The sequence below is a fragment of the Leiobunum rupestre genome, chromosome 3, assembly GCF_980474605.1.
Source record: "Leiobunum rupestre chromosome 3, qqLeiRupe1.1.hap1, whole genome shotgun sequence".
NCBI classification, from domain to species: domain Eukaryota; kingdom Metazoa; phylum Arthropoda; class Arachnida; order Opiliones; family Sclerosomatidae; genus Leiobunum; species Leiobunum rupestre.
The window spans coordinates 47,572,169-47,594,701 of NC_143386.1; positions in this window are offsets into that span (position 1 = coordinate 47,572,169).

Consider the following 22,533-nt stretch of genomic DNA (forward strand, 5'->3'; position numbering starts at 1 on the left):
AGAGGTTCTGCCGTGATTAAAAATAGTTAAATTTTTCAGTCGTAAAATCTTTAAAATTTGCTTTCTAAAATGAATTGTTATTTCAATAATTCAGTTTTATTTATTATGTAAATAATTATTAGTTCAATTGGTTTTTAAGAATAACAATTTCATCTCGTAATGTAATATTGGGACAAGGCTTAACGGAACTGACTTTTCAGTTACGATTTTTACACTGTGTCGATTGTGGTTTTAATACAACTGCCAACTGGGCCGCAGTTTTCTTTCGCGGCATTTTAAATTTTCAAATTCGTACCTAAATTAACTAAAACTTTATTAAACTCACGCCAAACAGTTAAACTCTCCTAATTTTCTGACTGTACTACTTTTCTTTAAAAAATCACGTGGTTTAGCGGTTCGAGTTACTATTGGCTAATAAAAATTACGCGTTGTCTGCTATTATTTATGCTTAAGAAATACTTTGTACGAAGTCATATCCACTTTCGGTGTGAAACTATTCTTTGGTAACCCCGAAACGAACTTGTTTAATTTTTGGTTTCTCGAGAAAAGTCACATTCGTTAGTCGAAACTTCGGTACTTATCAGAGAGGTCCTCCATCTCTCTTCGTTGTAGCAAGCCGCAGTACTGCCTGAAAACACCCCACCCAAGTAATGGCGCACTGTCTCGACGTCCCTATCCGTTTCTTATAATACCAAACTCCCTACAAACCAGGACTTTCAAATCTGACATCCATCAACTGACAGTCGACTCGAAGTAGGGTTCGATCTAACTCCACTTACAAACGAACTACCACGTTACCGAAAGAATCCGAAGAGAGACAAGAACGTCAGTTGCGCCCCCATCTGCCTAATAGTGGCGGAGAAAATTATAGTTCGTCAAGAAATGAAAAATCAAGTGATGATGTTTTTTTCGCGACGTCTTGTTTATTACCTTCCAAAACGTAAAAAAAAAAAAACAATTCTTAACACTATCAAATTCATCTCAATAATATCATAAAAAAGGACCGTAACAATACTAAGTTTAAGCGTTTAAACGCTGTTAAGGGTTTATTTAGATTGCAATCCCGAAAAATAATAATAGTTTTAGTGGAATACACGAAATCTGATAACCGCCCGTGTACGAACAATCTTCATTGCAAACTGATATTTATATCTGCTGATAAACGTGCTTTTGTTCAATTTAATGTTGTCATATTAAAGTATACATCTTAATAGCAACTTCTTAACATATGTTTCTTCGGGGTAACGAAATAACCGAAAGAAAAATATCGTTTCCATAGCAACGGAATAAAATAAGATAAATCGACTACTTCGGAAAAGATATGTTGCGGTTTCCGTGACAACCATAAGGAAAATATTGTTTCCAAGGCAACGGAATGAAATAGGATTAAACGACTACTACGAAAAAAAGATATCGCGGTTTCCGTGACAACCGTAAGGAAAATATCGTTTCCATAGCAACGGAATGAAATGAGATTAAGCGGTTACTACGGAAAAGAGATGTCGCGGTTTCCGTGACAACTGTAAGGAAAATATCGTTTCCATAGCAACGGAATGAAATGAAATTAAGCGGCTACTACGGAAAAAAGATGTCGCGGTTTCCGTGACAACTGTAAGGAAAATATCGTTTCCATAGCAACTTCAAAACTTAAAATAGGCATTCTTACGATAGGGGCAAAATGAAATAGCCCATTGCACGCGAAGAATAAACGTTTTAAAGTTACTAAAAGCGGCACGCTTCTTCTCCAAATCTACGTCAGGGGGTTACGGCAATTTTCCGCTAGAGGGCCAGTATTTGAAAGCACGATGGCGGGAAGGCAGTGGGGAGGGTCACCAATGGGGGAAAGATAAATATAAGGATATGGAGAGAGAGGGGAGAGCTGGAGCTAGAGAGTAAAAAACGTATTTTGGTCTTTACTTCCGGTATCAAAATGACACTTTAGAGGCGAGTAGGCGTAGGCGGGGTTGCGGCAATGCCATAATTCTGCGCCCTCTACAATTCCGAACGGGTACTACTAGACGATATAACATTATCTTTAAACAAAATAGCCCCTCGAATATGCCGAGAGAGACGTACCGTAATTACACGGACCAGCTAAGGCCAAGATAGAGAAGAAATTGTATTCCCCGAGACGGAGAGAAAAAACTTTTGACTTTTAAAATACTGCGTCGAAGAGGGAAGAGTGAGGTGGGCTTTTTTTTAAATTTCCGCAAATGATAGAAATTAATGGCCGACGTTGGTATCCTGTATACACCCAAAATAACTCATTCTTTCGCCATTTCCCGGCCACGCATCAACCCCTAAACAACTACTCTCCCTTGACAAAAATCAACATTGAAAAATGACAAATATTTCGTCTAGTTGTAAAATTAATTTATACTTTTTTATCACGAATCGTATCGTACTTCATTAAAGCGCGTTTATCCACTAACTATTTCACGTTTTTTGTCTTTTAATAATAATTATAATAAAAATAATCAGCTAGGCTAATACCCTAGGCGCCACCTTAGGCTTAAGTCATCGAGCGACTTTTAAAGCCATTAATTCAGGTGGCCGGGTTACAATGCGTATTAGGGTGATGGCAAGCACTTCATGCCACGCGAGCCAACAGCTCCCTACACTCACTATTACCGTTAACCTCAACAAGTTGTTATCACGAATAAAATCGTACTTCATAAAAGGGCGTTTATCCACTAACTATTTCACGTTTTAATAATAATTATAATAAAAATAATCAGCTAGGCTAATACCCTAGGCGCCACATTAGGCTTAAGTCATCGAGCGACTTTTAAAGCCATTAATTCAGGTGGCCGGGTTACAATGCGTATTAGGGTGATGGCAAGCACTTCATGCCACGCGAGCCAACAGCTCCCTACACTCACTATTACCGTTAACCTCAACAAGTTGTTATCACGAATAAAATCGTACTTCATAAAAGCGCGTTTATCCACTAACTATTTCACGTTTTAATAATAATTATAATAAAAATAATCAGCTAGGCTAATACCCTAGGCGCCACCTTAGGCTTAAGTCATCGAGCGACTTTTAAAGCCATTAATTCAGGTGGCCGGGGTTACAATGCGTATTAGGGTGATGGCAAGCACTTCATGCCACGCGAGCCAACAGCTCCCTACACTCACTATTACCGTTAACCTCAACAAGTTGTTATCACGAATAAAATCGTACTTCATAAAAGCGCGTTTATCCACTAACTATTTAACTATAAATAATATAAAATATTAACAAAAGTAACATAGTACCTATAAGTATGACACTTCCTATTGTTTTAATGCTAATTAAAAGCCAGCATGGGTAAAACCGGCTGTAACCGGTGGTTTAAACCGGTTAAAGCTCTTAATTAAAAAATGCTCAAATTGCTTAAATTATATCTAGCCCTCATTACTTCGAAAATGCTCAAATTGCCCGATTTCAAAATTACGTTTTTGCGCGTAACAGTACCTTTACATTGTGAGGTATAGCAGGCTTATTTAACTCCTTTTGTACCCTAACATGGCGACGTATTTTCACGCGCAAAATGAATTCTAATATCCCCTAATTGCTTATATCTAGCTCTCATTACTGACGACAAAAAGTGAAGGTTAAGTTTTAGTTTTTCCAATATTTCTAATTCATTTGTCAATATTTTTTTTAATAAAAAAAGTGGTTTTAACCATGGATTTTGTTCGGTGGTTTAAACGAGGGTGGTTTAAACCAGTCTGGCTGGTTCTTGCCAACCCTGATTAAAAGTCTCTAGATGATTTAAACCTAGGGCGTTGCCTAGCTGATTATTATTATTATTATTATTACTTATTATTATTACGTTACTTATGATATTAATAAGATTTATAATTCCAAGGCCACTATATTTTGCGATAAATATATTTAAATATTTAAAGGGGTCAATCGATAAACAGCACAGTGAATAATAAGTACCATTATATTTACGATATAAAACGGGGGTTTTTCACTGACTTATCCTCGGAGTAAAGTACTGTGTTAGTAGGAGTCTAGGCGGGGGTGATAGTTAGGACCTGGGAGGTTTTCAAATGGAAACAAGCTGGGAAATACCACCTTGTTCTTCCCAGCCTTCTGGTCCCGGTCGAACTCCTTTGATTTGACTTTTTTCGAAATTCGAACCAAAACTACTTACCGATATAGGTATCTATCAAGCTATGGACAAATAAAAATTATTTTATAGCAGCGCCACTGTGTCCAATATTTGGAAGATTTCCACCCAAAGTAAAAAATCACTTGGCTCTTTTAAAAAAGCGACAGTGTCTACGCGGTGTCGAATATTGGAAATATTTCCACCCAAATATCGAACACGAACGACGTGAGAGCTAAAATCTTTAGCGCCACATCTTTGTATTTGGGTGGAAAAATTTCGCGATTATCTCGTTTGCAGGGCTTGTGGGCGATACAATTTGAAGAATGGGTTTTTGCTTACGATTCGCGTCCGTTAATTAATTTGTCCAAAACCAAACATTCATCTTACCAGGACTTAAAAACGATTTTTAATTGAATAGTCAACTTTATTATCTTATAGCTAATTAACTATTGAAAATAAAGTAACTGAAACTATTTTCAGCATAAGGGAAGAGTGTAATATGCCCATGGCAACTAGTTTTCCAAGTGTAAAAGCAATGGCGTAGCCGGGGGGCGGGGAGGCACGGGGGTAAATGAAACTAGAACTCAAGAAGGTATAACAACGATATAACCTACTCCTGGAATCCATACCTCTAGTTGGAATGCTTATGGTAAGATCACTCTGACGGCTTTGGCCCCGCGTACGAGATAAAAATCCCCTTTGCGCGTGCTTCCCTCTCACGTTGTTGTTTGTTAAGTTAACATAGTGACGTCAAAAAAACCGTCAGCCACATCGAGACGAAACTCTGCAGTGATAAGCATTCCAAGTAGAGGTATGGATTCCTGCCTACACCTTGAGAAAATAATTTTTACAATTACAAAAAGAGGCTACAGAATTATAATATCTTAAGCCATTTTAAACCCAGTTCTAAATCTAAAATGAAGCAAAACTTCAACCTGATCAAACTAAAAACATTTTTTCTGAGCACAGTACAGACCAGGGTTGGACATAAGGCACTAGTCAAGCGGCATTTGACTACTAAAATAAATGCTCTGACTACTAAAATTCATCGAAATCTGGGGGCTCACTAGACAATTTGACCTAAAAAAAATTATGATCAGCCAAAGTCATGTAACTCAAGTAATAATTAACTTAATATTTTAATTTTAGTTATGCAGAGATAATTTTGATATATTTAATTTAAAATTCGGTCGGTAGGCCACCTAAATTAATGGCTTTAAAAGTCGCTTGATGACTTAGGCCTAAGGTGGTGCCTTGGTTGATTAGCGTTGCTGATTATTATGACCAAAATTTAAACTACGCACGAAACCTATTGTCATTGTCTAACGGGTTGGTCAGTTAAGTAGGGGCAAGCCAAGTCCTTTAGCTCCTCCCTGATGTAAAAGGGACCCAAAGTTGGGCAGTGGGAAAATAAAGATTCATTCGTTCACGGATAGGACGCTCTATAGTCAGGCTGACTACTATAAGAAATATCTTTACGTCCTGGTACAGACACACAAACAAAAACCTAGATCAGTAGCCTTTATGGGAAGTCAAAATGATCGCGGAGGGTTTTAAAAAAGGGAAGAGGGTGGTGTGTGGGTGGGGATGAATTTAGACGAGATTGAGAGAAGGCCGGGTAGCGAGAGGAGAGGGCGGATGAGGATGCCAAGAGGATGGAAATGAGGATGTAAAATGAAAGCTTGCGTGCCCGGAATAGAGACGGCCGCATCCCGGAGGATGGCTTCGCTCCGAGCTCCGGCGGATCCGGCACTCTTGGAGCGCCCAGTTGAGAGATAGGAGGAGTTGGAGGGTGCCGCATTAGCATATAGATCGACTGAGACTAAATTACGCCCCGAAAACAGGGGTTGCCAAAAATGAGGACAAAATATACGGCACCCAAACCCGAATTAATCTAGCCTTACTTGATAGCGGTACCGAGGCCGCTATAACCTCCGTTACCGTTACGATAGAGGTTTCGGATAACGGTGCTTCTCAATATGGACATTAAAATAAGATGGGGGAAGACTTTTTTGGGTAAACTCCGGTTTCTGATCAGAGTGCGCGCGTAATTAAAAAGATAGCCGCGGAGTTGTTTTAAATTTCCTATTAAACCAGGGAGCGCTCGGACAATTACTTTTTCCAGCAGTTATCCGAGAGGGCACCCCCGAAATTGGGATTCCGATGCCAAAAAAATGAGGGTGGATTAACTTGATTGCTATCCCGACTGAACCGCTACGCTAACATTTCGATTACGCAATTTATGGTTTATGAAATTATACGGTTTATAGAAGTTTGACATCATTTCGTAGCCTAGAAAACCTACTTTGAATTTGTTGTTTGTTAATGTTCTTTGAATATTTAAAAGAGATAATAAGAATGTACGTACAATCGTAAGTAACGTATTTGAAAATAAGTATGACACACGTGATGGTCTTCGTACCCTATTATTACCACCGACAAATTAATAGAAGGAATTGTAAATACGTAATCCTGGAAATTTAGTAGTCCTTTGTGACACACGCGATTGTTTTCGTATCCTATTATCGCCACTGACCAATTAATAGAAGGATTTGTAAATACGTAATCCTGGAAATTAAGTAGTCCTTGTGAGTTTTATTTTAAATTCTAAGAAAATGTATGTTGATGTGTATAATTTCCACACAAAAATCTAAACAAAGCTAGTATTGTAAATAATCAATATTATTTACTTAATTATTTTTATAAAATATTATTATTATTTTATTATTTATTTCTTTAATTATTTATTTTATTATTTATTTCTTTAATTATTTATTTTATTATTTATTTCTTTAATTATTTATTTTATTATTTATTTCTTTAATTATTTATTTTATTATTTATTTTATATGATTTATTTTATATTATTTATTTTATTATTTATTTTATATTATTTATTTTATTATTTATCTTATTATCTATTTTAATATTTATTTTAATATTTATTTCATTTTATTATTTATTTATTTATTTATTATTATTATTAAGTTTTTAAGTAATAATTATTTTGTTAAAGTTAACTTTATTTGGAAGCGTTTTAAATTTAACTAAGCCTTGGCCTTAAATGGTAAATAAAGCACCTGATTCCCGGCCACCTGAATTAAAGGCAATAAAAAAAAGTAAAAAACTTGGGCCTAATGTGATGCCTTGAGTATTAGCCTAGCTGATTATTATTATTATTAAGTTCACGAACTAGATTACTGATGGCACTATTTCTTTAGAGTCAAAAAAATATTTAACCCCAATGTTACACTTATAGCTATTACGTTACTTATGATAAAATGTATAACGAATGTAAAGCGGTAACGAGCCTGACAAGAAAACAAAATAAATGTACTTTGAATAAAATCCGACGAAACTGCGCCAAGTTTAATCCTAGACTCGATATATTTTACGTGGAAATCTCGACTTTTCGCCATGGCGTAAATTATAAGAGAGAGGGGCTGTTTCATTCGCGTATTTTGGCGAAACACAACTCGAGGAATTTCGTCTGGGTAGAAAAAAGGGTGAAGGGCCAACTCGTAATTCTGTCTCTTTTGCGCCGTAAAGAATGACGATAAACTTGGCGTCAAGGCACGAGTGCGTGGCATTCAGATGGACCCATAATCCTAAGACCGAATTTATTTCACCTCTAAAACGACGACAATTTATTGGAGTCGTCATCGATTTCACCCGGCAGTAGGTGTCGAGGCCGATTGAAGGGGTACGGTCTAAAGTGATCCGATTCCAGAGTTAATGTCTGGTGATGAAAGAGGTGGAATTCCCAAAAACCTTAGAGTATATTAGTGTAATTCCGCATATTTTTGAAAACGAAAAATACGAATTCCCCCCCCCCCCCCAAGAGCGTATAAACATTATCCTATTGACCATATTTTGGTCGACGATGCTGTGTTGGTGGATGACATAAACCCGATAGAATTGACAAACAAGAAATTATTTATGGTTAAGGACTTAAATTTTGTTTTTATTTTTATTGAATATATATGTAAAAATACCGGTATATTTAAAATTATTTAGGGTATTTTATATTATGGTGCTCGAATCTAGTATTTGGGTTAATGACGATTTAAATTGTATTTATAATGTTTATTTACAGTTGATAATTTTTATTTATTTATAGATTTGCGCTATAAGGGTCAAAATTTAAGTAATTTTTAAAATCACGGAAAGTTAAATATACTCATAAGCCATAACGTATAATTAGCCTTTTCCAGTTTGCATATAGCCACCGACCGGCCAACGCTACAAGCTCGTAAACAACTGGATTCCCGTCTGCTAAGAGGACATTTTGCTATTTATCGTCTGTTTGACATTCAAAATCCAGCAGTTTATCCAGCTTCTCATGTGGACCGCTATATGACTCTATGTAAATTGAAAAGGCTATTTGCTTGTATTTAAGGGGAAATTCTACGAATTTTTAGTAACCTTTTCGGTCACCAGATGGAGTAAGAACTCTCTTAGTTGACGATGTATTGGCTTAGTATTTGATTAGTTAAAGGCTCCAATAAAAATATTTCTAATAAGAGGTGAGTTCGTAAAATTTCCGTACATTCTATATAAAAATTATTTTAGAAATCTTGAAGTCAACTTAAAAATCCCGAAATCTGTAGGAAAATCTTTTCCAAAATCTCGAAATCAGCCTTAAAAAAAACAGAAATCAAAACGAAAATCGTGCTCTGAAATATCAAAATCAGTTCCTGATTTCTAAAATCACTTTGAGTTACAACTTGTACGCGTCTTTTAATTAATTATTATTAAATTAAAAATTAAGAGTGGTTTAGAAGTGTGGAATCTGTAAAAAATAATATAAAAACGAAATCGATAAGGCGCTATAAATATGGCTCAAATGCAACCTAAATCGCATATTTGAATTTAAAAAAATTAAGGGTCTAAATTGGAATTTCTTATAACAATAATTAGAAGATTAATCAAAATATTACAAATTTGACAATATATATCATATTTTTATCTCAAATAAATAACTATTTTACCAAAACCCAAACGCCAGGTAAATTGATAAAAGAAGTGCCTAAGTAATCATGTTCACAGGGTTTCTCCTTAATTAAATTCATTAAATTAATTAAAAACATTCATTGGTTCATACGAGAAAAAATGCAAATTACGTTTAAAAACAATGAAATGAAAAAATATATATTCAAAGACACTAAATTTAAATGATCAATTTATCAATTTGACCATTTTTAATATTCCATAACAAAGCGACTAACAAATTCAATCGTTAAATTAATAAAATATCAATCATTCGGAGTTGACGCCCACTGCTAATTTATTCCGCAAAACGACGCAACAGCCCCCCAATTTCCACATTCATAAATCAGCGACATAACTAAATGAGACACGTACATTAAATATTAAAGAATATTTCGTCAAAATGAAAACCTCGGGAGAACAGAGCGATTACGTTCCTCGCTGTGGTCGGCTCCTCACGCATGGAAACAAGTTGATCATTGTCAAAATGAAACGTACGGCCTTGCTTTAAATATATGTTTATTTGATTTAAAAAGAATTTAAAAGGAGTATAAATAGTGTTGTAAGTCGGAAAATTTTCCGGAAAAGGACCAAGGCCTTTTTTCCGTATTTTTCCGAAAAAAATTAAAAATGTTTTCATTCCATGATTAGTCTAATACATTGTTTGCAGATTTAAATAAAGCGGCGTTTTCGCCTAATTTTTTCGATTGTAAAAGTAAAACTAAACCTCTAGACTAGTTTAAACTGATTGACAATGTAACACTATTAATGTTTTGTAGTATGTTTACTGATATTAGACATTTTATATCGATAAAAAGTAAAAACATTAAAAATCCTTAAAAAGTAATTTATGTTTCAATTTTTATTTTTCCGATTTGCTGAAAATTTTCCGCATTTTATTTTTCCGGAAAATTAACAACACTGAGTATAAACAATACTTTTTGTACCTCTTTATCAAACTATAATTTAAAGGGTGTATAAAGTTCAGTATTTATTTAGAATTTCTGACGGCAGGGTTAACCGAAATTAGGTGTGGTCATGGTTTCCAATTCGTCGATTCTTCCTTGATAAAGTTGATAATTTAATTTAATTAGACAAATAATCTCGATCGGTACTTCTTAAAGACCCTCAATTCACTCGAACCAGTCTTTGAAGCCACTATACACCTCATGTAATATGTCAATAAAAATTAAAATGAATGAAAAGTAGAAGACAGAGCTTCATTGCTATATCGCGCTGGAAAATCCGAAATCTATATATAAGACAACTGCACCACGCGCTCGTGAACAAGGGCGTATCCAGGATTTAATTTCGGGTGGGGTTTAAACTATATAACCCTTGAGACTTAGAAGAAGTGTTCCGTTTTACACTGCCCCCTCGCCGCCTACAGTTGAAGTTAACGGTAATAGTTAGTGTAGGGAGCTCTTGGCTAGCGTGGCACGAAGCAGTGGCGGCGATCGGGAAAAAATTCTGTGGTGACCCGGGTCCTTATTTTAATTAAAAAATGTATGTATTTAAAACTTAAGCAAGAAAATATGTAGCTCTAATATTTGAAAAAAGGGGGTTCTGTCAATCAATTCTTTGATAACTAAATTTAAGTCGATATCTTCAGAAAAGTCTGTGTACATAGATCCAGGCTCGATCATTAATCCTTTCTTGGCCACATTACGAAGGTATTTTAGGCTATCTAGCAATCTTAAGATAATTGGGTAAAACGGGGTACACACCGCAACGCGATTTCTATTTGGACGAATCTATTGAAATCAATTTTATGATCATTTCAGCTTAAAGGCCTAGGATTTCTTCTGCCAGTTTTCCTGTAAGTTTTCTTCCCGCCACGCAAATATCCTGGTGGTAGGCCAACGTGTTCCGCGGTTGGCCTACCACCAGGATATTTGCGCGGCAGGAAGAAAACTTTTAGGAAAACTGGCAGAAGAAATCCTAGGCCTTTAAGGTTACCTGCATCTTCAATATGAAAATATTAAATCAGTGAGTATAGAAATTTTTATCTGATGGCTATTTATTCTCAATTTAATTTCTGAGGGGGCTCTGTCCCAGTGGCGTAGCCAGAAATCCTTCTAGGTAGGGGTTCAAACTATGTGAAATACCTGGGAGGGGTCGAGAAGAGGGTTAAATTTTGGTATAGCCAAAGCTACACAAAAGGAGGCACGGAAACCCTCCCCTTGTCTACGCCACTGCTCTGCCCCCGGTATTTTTTTTCTCGCGGGAGCTCAATTTAAAGGTATTAATAAAAGTTGCTAGATGAATATTTTTAACTCTCATAAAAACTTATTAACTTTTAGGGAGTTTGGACGAAACATATCTCGATTTATCCGCTTTATAACTCGAACTGGCTCCAATTGATGGCGAGTACGCGTAAAACCGATATTATTCTGTGGCAACTTTTTCCACGCGACGGAAGGTGGCGGAGGTGGATTAGACGGGGCGCCCATCGTGACAGCTGACACGACCTCCTCCGTGCAGGGCTACGAAAGGGGGCAATCACGAGAGATACTGTCACGTTACGTTTCTCACGCCAAACGTCTCAGCGGGCCAACTCCGAAATCCTATTCCTATGATGCAGAATGCGCTGGACAATTCGCTGATTCGCTACAGCGGAGAATACGATCTTTTTATTAAGGACCTTTATTTACGGACGTATTAGTGTGGCTGTCACTTGACATGTCCTATGACCTTAACAAAAGCACTGCTGACCCTAAAACACAAACTGCACTGAACCAGCGAATTACACACGCAGTAGCGGCGCCAGCAACAGGCCGGGGTAGGCCTGGGCCTATTTAAAATTTTGGTAGGGGCCTCCAAAATTTAATATATATTGGCCTCCAAATTATTTAATATCAGAAAATATTGTAATTTGTTTGAGAAAGAATTTATTTATTTATTAATTTTTCAATATTCAACGCGAGTGATGCGCTTAACGACACTGCTGTTTTTATGCCTTCCAAAGGTACGAGTAACTTTTCTTTAACAGTAGTTTATATTTTAGTTCTAATTTTTTCGTCGCGTACCCATTTTACCCAAAAATTGCACAACTTGCTTCAAAAAAATTAAATAATCCACGTGGACGGATTTGTAAAAATTGTGGTGGGGGGCCTCCACAATTTTGGGGGGCCTCCACATGGTTGGTTTACCTCCCCAAAAATCCTGGCGCCGCTACTGTACACACGGTTTGTTTATAAGATGCTATAGAATTGTACGAAAAAGTAATTGTAACCTAACCACACGCGCAGATAAATGTACTTTATACATATGTTCATAAGGAAGTTAAAGTAACATAATACAAATAAGTGTTACAATTAGCAAACATTATCACCAAACTGATTTCTTGCTGGTTAAATGATGTTTAATTTGACCTATTATCTACATTTTCTTTGTTATTTCATTTTGTCTTAAAGTCTGCTAGCATAAATAAGTAATAAATAATAATAATAAAAATAATCAGCCAGGCTAATACCCAAGGCACCACCTTAGGCCTAAATCATCGAGTGACTTTTAAAGCCTTTAATTCAGGTGGTCGGGTTACAATGCGTAGGAGGGTGGTGGCAAGCCCTTTATGCCACGCGAGCCAACAGCCCCTAAACTAACTATTACCGTTAACCTCAAAAAGCTTTTTAGGCAAGGGGAAACCAAAGAGCTCGGCGGAAACCCCTTAAACCAGTGGGGAGAGAACTTGCAAACTCAACGCGAGAGGAGTGGTTCCGAGTTTTCACCCAGTGCCACAAGCTGGGATCGAACCCGGCTCCTCTTGCTGCGAGGCGAAAGTGCTAACCACTCCGCCCAAGTAACAATACCAAGTATGTCAATTAGCCAAAATTATCACCGAACTGATTTTCAAAGTTATTGCCCAATCAAGGCGTAATTTTAGTACAGAACCACCTAGGACTTTAAGACGATAATTCACTATTCAGTTCAGTTGATAGTCCACTTCGGAGTTAAGCGAGAATGTCAGTGTCATACTTCTAGTAATTATATTACTTACGATATACTACCATTAGACTTTTCGGTTACAGTAGAGTCACCTAGCGACCAGCGCGAGAACCTCGCTAGCTGTTACAGCGAGCTGAACAAACGAACGTGCTAACTGAAATGGATAATTGAAAAACCTCATAAATCCTGAACAAATCCTGAACAAATAAATCATAAAATACTGTACGTTTAAGGAATATTTTGGGGGTATTCCGTATTTGTCTACAACGACGTTTGAAAGTAAAATCCGTACTTCAGTGGTTCCATAGCTTCCGAACTCGTCCTATATTTTCTGATTCAAAGTGTCGAGGGGGCAAACGCGTCGGCTTAGTGGCCAATACGTCAATATAAGCGGAGTTATATCGTGTGAACGTAATCTCCCCTCGTGGCGGTTTTCGGGTGCCCCTTAGCCCTCCCTTCCCGGGGATACCCCTTCGCCGTTCCCCTCCGAAACTACCTTCCGGAGCCTTCGATCACGGCAGCCGCGATCGGGTCGTTTGAATCTATCACTTTTCTCCGGCGAAAGAGACAAGTTCGTGAACAGACCACCCCGAACTCGGATTTAGTGAGGTTGCTGTCCAAACGTCGTCAGACCCACCGCTAACACCGTTTTCCACTGGATAGGCGCCGAATTTTTGTTTTCAAGAACCGTCAAAAACCTCGTGACGTAGAAAACTCTTTGTCTGAAATTATTCAATTGAAGGGACACAACGGTTTTGGCAATTTCACTAGAAAAATCCCTGAATATAATTGGTTTGATCTGCTATCGCGAGATACGGAATAAATAATGTACATCCCAGGACTCAATTTCACTCAAAAGTGAGATCATATTGGATTCGGCTCTCGGGTTGACGAGAAAATCACACAGAAAATCCAAAGAACCGGAAATAAACGTGTCAACAGTCGAAGGCTTATTTTATTGGGCGGTTTTGCCGTATTTGTTTAGTTACAAAAATTGGGTACTACCCAAAGGATTTTGGGTATGATTTTGGATAGTGGTAAAATTGGTTTTGATAACTATAATTTGGCAAAAGTAAAATAATTACCAATCTTATTCTAATTTTGGTTGGCGGTTTTGCCGTATTTGGGTAGTTCCAAAAATTAAGTACTACAGAAAATAATTTTCGGTATGATTTTGGATAGTGGTAAAATTGGTTTTGACAACTATAATTTGGCAAAAGTAAAATAATTACCAATCTTATCCTAATTTTGGTTGGCGGTTCTTCCGTATTTGGGTAGTTCCAAAAATTGAGTACTACCCAAAATCATTTTGGGTATGGTTTTGGATAGTGGTAAAATTGGTTTTGACAACTATAATTTGGCAAAAGTAAAATAATTACCAATCTTATCCTAATTTTGGTTGGCGGTTCTTCCGTATTTGGGTAGTTCCAAAAATTGAGTACTACCCAAAATCATTTTGGGTATGGTTTTGGATAGTGGTAAAATTGGTTTTGACAACTATAATTTGGCAAAAGTAAAATAATTACCAATCTTATCCTAATTTGGGTTGGCGGTTCTTCCGTATTTGGGTAGTTCCAAAAATTGAGTACTACCCAAAATCATTTTGGGTATGGTTTTGGATAGTGGTAAAATTGGTTTTGACAACTATAATTTGGCAAAAGTAAAATAATTACCAATCTTATCCTAATTTTGGTTGGCGGTTCTTCCGTATTTGGGTAGTTCCAAAAATTGAGTACTACCCAAAATCATTTTGGGTATGGTTTTGGATAGTGGTAAAATTGGTTTTGACAACTATAATTTGGCAAAAGTAAAATAATTACCAATCTTATCCTAATTTTGGTTGGCGGTTCTTCCGTATTTGGGTAGTTCCAAAAATTGAGTACTACCCAAAATCATTTTGGGTATGGTTTTGGATAGTGGTAAAATTGGTTTTGACAACTATAATTTGGCAAAAGTAAAATAATTACCAATCTTATCCTAATTTTGGTTGGCGGTTCTTCCGTATTTGGGTAGTTCCAAAAATTGAGTACTACCCAAAATCATTTTGGGTATGGTTTTGGATAGTGGTAAAATTGGTTTTGACAACTATAATTTGGCAAAAGTAAAATAATTACCAATCTTATCCTAATTTTGGTTGGCGGTTCTTCCGTATTTGGGTAGTTCCAAAAATTGAGTACTACCCAAAATCATTTTGGGTATGGTTTTGGATAGTGGTAAAATTGGTTTTGACAACTATAATTTGGCAAAAGTAAAATAATTACCAATCTTATCCTAATTTTGGTTGGCTGTTCTTCCGTATTTGGGTAGTTCCAAAAATTGAGTACTACCCAAAATCATTTTGGGTATGGTTTTGGATAGTGGTAAAATTGGTTTTGACAACTATAATTGGGCAAAAGTAAAATAATTACCAATCTTATCCTAATTTTGGTTGGCGGTTCTTCCGTATTTGGGTAGTTCCAAAAATTGAGTACTACCCAAAATCATTTTGGGTATGGTTTTGGATAGTGGTAAAATTGGTTTTGACAACTATAATTTGGCAAAAGTAAAATAATTACCAATTTTATCCTAATTTTGGTTGGCGGTTCTTCCGTATTTGGGTAGTTCCAAAAATTGAGTACTACCCAAAATCATTTTGGGTATGGTTTTGGATAGTGGTAAAATTGGTTTTGACAACTATAATTTGGCAAAAGTAAAATAATTACCAATCTTATCCTAATTTTGGTTGGCGGTTCTTCCGTATTTGGGTAGTTCCAAAAATTGAGTACTACCCAAAATCATTTTGGGTATGGTTTTGGATAGTGGTAAAATTGGTTTTGACAACTATAATTTGGCAAAAGTAAAATAATTACCAATCTTATCCTAATTTTGGTTGGCGGTTCTTCCGTATTTGGGTAGTTCCAAAAATTGAGTACTACCCAAAATCATTTTGGGTATGGTTTTGGATAGTGGTAAAATTGGTTTTGACAACTATAATTTTTCAAAAGTAAAATAATTACCAATCTTATTCTAATTTTGGTTGGCGGTTCTGCCGTATTTGGGGAGTTTCAAAAATTGAGTACTACCCAAAATCATTGGGATTTTCACCCAAATTTTTCAAACGACGATGTGCCCCTTTAAATTTATACGAATTTAGAATAAGGCCTTATATAAAGGTAGAAATAGTAATTACAAGTTAAGTAATTGAAAGAACTGGACACGCGCATAGTCAGGTATATTCCGTAGTTGGAAAATGGATGTACTAAGATCTATTCGATTAGTATCTTGTCGTTGAATCGGGCGGTCGTTTCATCCGCACGAGGAGGGGGTTGTTGAGGGGATTCGAATGTGCGTGGCGGCGTTAGATCCCTCCTGTAGTGACCGGGAGCACGTGCGAGTGACAGGCCGCCACAAAATCCACCACCACCTTCGTACCACCCACCTACTATAGCAACCCCCCGACACACTATTCTCCCAGAGTTTAGTTCGCAATGTTCGAATACATACACATTTTTACAGCGCTAAGCGAATGACATTTCGTTTTGAGTTCAAAGACACTGTAGCTCTTGAAACTTGTGATTTTAGCATACAGCAAAAATATTCTTGAGTTGCTGAATATTTGAATTTAATTTTAAGATTTTTTAAATAGAAAAATTCTACGATCTGGTGTTTGGTGCTGTCAAAGAATGCTCTTCATTTTCGAGAGGAATATATCTAGCCACAATTTAAAGATTATTTCGGTATCAATTTAAAGACTATTTCAGCACCAAATTTAAAGAATATATCACATTCTATTTAAAGAATATTTCAGCTTCTATTTAAAGAGTATTTCAGCCTCAATTTATAGAATATTTCAGCCTCAATTTATAGAATATTTCAGCACAAATCAAAAGAATATTTCAGCCTCAATTTAAAAATATATCCACCCAAATTCAAAGAATATTTCCACCCAAATTCAAAGAATATTTTAGCTCCAATTTAAAGAATATTTCAGTATCAATTTAAAGAATATTTCAGTATCAATTTAAGAATATTCCAGCCCAATTTCAAATTATATTTTAACCCAAATTTAAATAATATTTCAGCCCAAATTTTTAGAATATTTCAGCCCAAATTTTAAGAATATTTCCGGCCACATTCTAAGAATATTTCAGCCCAAATTTTAAGAATATTTCAGCCCAAATTTTAAGAATATTTTAGCCCAAATTTTAAGAATATTTAACCCCAAATTTTAAGAATATTTCAACCCAAATTTAAAGAATATTTCAACCCAAATTTAAAGAATATTTCAAGCCAAATTTAAAGAATATTTCAACCCAAATTTAAAGAATATTTCAACCCAAATTTAAAGAATATTTCAACCCAAATTTAAAGAATATTTCAACCCTCAATTCCAAAAATATTTCATCCCAAATTTTAAGAATATTTCAGCCCAAATTTTAAGAATATTTCAGCCCAAATTTTAGGAATATTTCAGCCCAAATTTTAAGAATATTTCAGCCCAAATTTAAATAATATTTCAGCCCAAATTTTAGGAATATTTCAGCCCAAATTTTAAGAATATTTCAGCCCAAATTTAAATAATATTTCAGCTCAAATTTTAGGAATATTTCAGCCCAAATTTTAAGAATATTTCAGCCCAAATTTAAATAATATTTCAGCTCAAATTTTAGGAATATTTCAGCCCAAATTTTAGGAATATTTCAGCCCTATTTTAAGAATATTTCAGCCCAAATTTAAAGAATATTTCATCCCAAATTTTAAGAATATTTCACATTGTAAGCTAATTTTTGTCAATTTCAGTTGGCCATCTCTGGGGATGAAACAGTACGAACGCAACTTGAAGAATGAATAGAGAATAGTGACGGAGCCTAATCATGATTTGGCCCCGAAAAAACGAGTATTATCTATGGGTCTGAGAGGGCTGCGGGATCGCGGGGAGTCCACCGCGGTCCCATCCCAGACCAGAATCGTCCCTCTCTCTCGTCGAGTCGGCAAGAACAAAGAGATCCTGCGTGCCCTAGAGAGTCGGAGGGAGAGAGGAAGCCCACCGTACAGGGGCGCTTTACTCACTTTGGAATACGCGTTTCCAGACTCCGAAGAGCCCCTCCCCGCTCACGAACCGGGTGGGGGCGCCCTCTAGGGAAGGTAATTTACTCTCGAAGGTGCGCCTCTCCATCCCCCTCATCAACATCAAACGACGAAGCGCGATATTAATTTCGACGAGCTACAACATTGAAGTTTCGAGATGATTAAATTGATTTACTTGACCCTTATTAGTTTGGCTCGCGAGAAGTAAAAGGCCAAAATAAAATATCATGATGAGTTTCTTGGTTTATTTCCAATTTAGGATGAAAAATCTCTAAACCTATACAGTCTTTTACGAAGTCGGCCATTTCATTATAGGCCTAATTTAAAATAGTACGGGCAAGGGCGCCTGCAAGTGCTCATCAGCTCGAGACGTCGCGTGCACTTGACCGCGTGAAGCGGCCTTGCATGCGCTATTTGAAATCAGACCTGTAATAAAATGGCAGCTCTCACAAATAAGGATATAAAAGAGTGTATAGGAGCAACAAACACAAGGAGAACGCAGCTAGCCTTTAAACACGCTAACGCGGTGTGGCGTACAAATTTCATTGGACGAGCCTTTACGCTGAACGTTTTACGGAAAGGTGGAAGACAATTTTCGAATTTTCCCCTTCCGACGGCAGAACGTGCTAAAGCGTCTAACTAATGAAAATTGTACGCAAGAAAATGCACGACTTTTGACGGGTTGCGTTCTCCTCGCGTGGGGTGCTGTGTTTGTTCCTAACAATTACAAAATGGGTGTAACCTATACGAGGTTCTTCATTTGTTTTTTTTTTAATGGAGATAGCTGTTCTGACTTAATAATATTGACATTTTTTAGTCGTTTATTTTTTGAGTGTTCGAGTTAAAAAAAATTACCATTACATGTATATATATTTTTTTGTACGATAACGCCTTCTCTAATCAAGAATTAGTTTTTTTTATTAAAATCTGTAACTTCAACTACTACTCATGTAAATTATATTCCTTGTACATAAATAAATCGTACCCTTTTAACAGAATGCGGTCCCCTGATGTCATGCGAAATAGTCTAGACTAAAGACTAGATAGCAACTCGATCTTAGTTAGGTTCCCGAATCCTCTTCAATAGCAGATATAATCTGAATCATATTCTGGGATTTTTGCTGGCACGGTTGCTGCAGAAGCACGTGAAACTGTAGTCTTTAAATAGTAATTAAATTAGTTTATGAACGTTTTTTGCACTAGTAGCAACTCTGTTTTATAATAGAGATTAAGTCCATACAACAAAACTTGTTGGAGAAAGTCTGGACAGTGAATCATTTCTGGAAAATTTTCTTTCAAATGACCTCGGGAGTGGACTATCCCATAGGGCGAAAGAACTGACAGTGCTCTATAACCCCAAAAAGACACCGTTTTGGCGCCCTAATTCGGAAACAGGACGCTCTGAAGTCTGCCCACTTCGCATTTAGGCAGCTTGTCCTGTCCTGAATAACCTTCAATAGGTCATGATTACTGAATGTCGAACAGCGAAGTAATCTTAATACATTCATACTTTAAATATAGTACTTTTCCTCCTGTCAGGGTCGGGCTTAATACCATTATTCGAAAGGCTAACCGATTATCAGATAAATGCAAATAAGATAGTTTAAAACCAAAACAAATCTGAATTCATTGTGAACGGACAGACAGAATATAATCAGATTTAAGATGCCTCACAGTTATTTTTTTTTAAATATGCCACTATTAAATTCCTTTAAAAATTTAATTACCGTTTATTTTAATTTGTTTTCCTGAAAATCATATACAGGGTGTTTAAAATTGATCGATACAAATGTCAATGTTGGTTTTTGGTTAATTCTAAGTGGTTAATTCCAACATAGAAACATTTTTGTCAATTTTCGATTAAAATAAATGGAATAAAAAGCTATTGCCTCTTACGACCAACTTGGTTTTTTTCATGACGTCATATTTTAGTAAAAAATTGTCGGATTTTAACCAAACTAAGTTTATTCTAACCTTTTAGAGTCTGCTCTTTCACTTCCTCATTGAAACGTTTTGTCTGCAACCTACCGGTGAAAAATATATTATCCAAAACTATGAAAAATGCCCAGATTTTCGTGAAAAGTTAAATGTAAAACGACTACTAGTCATCGAATACCTCCTGAAAATTTCGTACTTTTAAAACGCTTGTATCGATAAATTCCAAACACCCGGTATACTAAACGTATAACAAACTGAATCAGACCAGATCGGTTACTTGGGTTGGATATCTGAAAATTAGGACCTGAATAACCTGAGCAATTAGCCGTTTGAAGCACTAAGTATCACAGGGTTGCCACGGTACCTGGAAAACCTGGAATTCCTGGAAAAGTCAGGGAATTTGAATATGGGTATAAAAATCAGGGAACTTTAAAAATTAGTCTAAAAATTTAATTTCGATTGCAAATAGGAAACTTTTAATAAAATATAGGTTAAAAATTACAAAATCTTGGCACAAAATAAGTCAGGGAAAAACTCCGGAGATGGTCAGGGAAAATCTGGAAAAATCAGGAAATTTGATTGTGATAAAAATGTGGCAACCCTGTATCAGTACATTATTTTGAAGGTATTCAAAATTTATCTGTCAAAATTCAAAACGAAGGATATCACATTTTCGTAGTCCTTTAAAAAGGACGAACTGGAAAACCATTAATCAAACAACCTTAAAAAAAATTCCGAATTTCACCAGAAAATACCGCGGAAACAATTTGAAATTAAATTGAACAAAAAATTGAATATATAACAAAAATAATAATAATTTTAACCCTGTCTCTGTCTACATGTACGTTACAAAATATCTCCCGAAATAAAAATAGAGTTCCTAAGGCTAAGGTAAAAATATTTCGACGCGACCATTAAAACCGCGTCAGTGGGTAATAAAATTAAAAGCGGGATAGTGGTAAAGTTTGTAGGTCCAAGATAGGTCCATACGAGACGGTATTAGATAAAAAATAAAGGCAAAAAAATAGGTTCCATTCCCCACCAAAAGCGTGTTTATAAAAGACACAATACAACTCTACGCATCAATAAACATGGCAATAATAAAAGACGAATGAAAAGATTGGGGAGAAAGATTCGTACCGGCAATTGAGCAAAAAGTTAACAAGGGAATCCAACGGAGGGGTTAGGGGGGGGGGGGGGTGTTAGTTGTGGATTAAAGAGGAAGCAAAAAAAACTGTCGGGAGGGGTAGTTGAACGCGGGGGGCGCTCGGTTCATTAGCTTAGTAACGACCCAAAAGATGTTTCTCCCATTAAAGCTCGATTTTGGAGAATTTTTCTCTCGACTCTGAATCCGATGAGCCGTAACATATTTTTGAGAATAAGGGACCCGCTGAGAAACCCACGACTTTTTTTGGTTCGGTATTATTATGGTATCACACGGGGTGTTTTACGCGGGGAAGTTATAATATCCTTTCTGGTAAAAACTATATATTCAAGCGATTCGAACGGGTATTATTAATTGAAAATGCGGAGTATAAACGTGATGGGAAAATTTGTACTATCTATTATGCCAGTTTTATTCACTGAAAAACGTTTCATTTAACGCCTAATTAATAATTTCGTTACTATTATATGTTTTATAGCGCGGAATTTAAGGCTGAATTAATCTTATATAGAGTAGATAAATTTCCCGGCCAAATTCTCAGAGATTTATTAGCTGCAGTTTTTTTTTCTTCTTTTAGATGCCACAATTTTTATTTCGGTGTATAATAGTTATCGATACTGGTAATTTATATCATTTTTAATTATTTTTATCAATAAAATAATAACTGTATTTAGGAATTGAAAAAGTAAAATGATTAATAATGTAACCCAGCCACCTAAAAGTGATAAACTTATAACTTTTGATAATTTATAGCAGTCAAAAGTAAAACATTTAATTGCGCGAAATTGTATTTTTTAAAGATTTTTTTAGCGTTGTAAGTCGGAAAATTTTCATTCCATGATTAGTCTAATATTGTTTGCAAATTTAAATAAAGCGGTATTTTCGCCTCATTTTTTCGAATCTAAAAGTAAAACTAAACCTCTAGACTAGTTTAAACCGATAAACAATGTAACACTATTAATGTTTTGTAGTATGTTTACTGATATTAGACATTTTATATCGATAAAAAGTTTAAAAAAATTAAAAACCCTTCAAAAGTCATTTATGATTAAATTTTTCATTGTTCCGATTTGCGGAAAATTTTACGCAATACGGAAAATTTTCCGGAAATGTTTCCGCATTTTATTTTCCCGGAATATTAATTTTAGGCGTTTTTAATTAATTTTATTTTATTTTCCGACATTTTGATATCCGTTACATTGTCATATTGGTAACGTGATTGACGTCAGATTAGACGAAAACAGTCTTGTGTCAAACGCTTTAAACAGATCACCATATTTCTAGAAAAATTATCCCCGTGTCCTAATTGCAAAAAAAG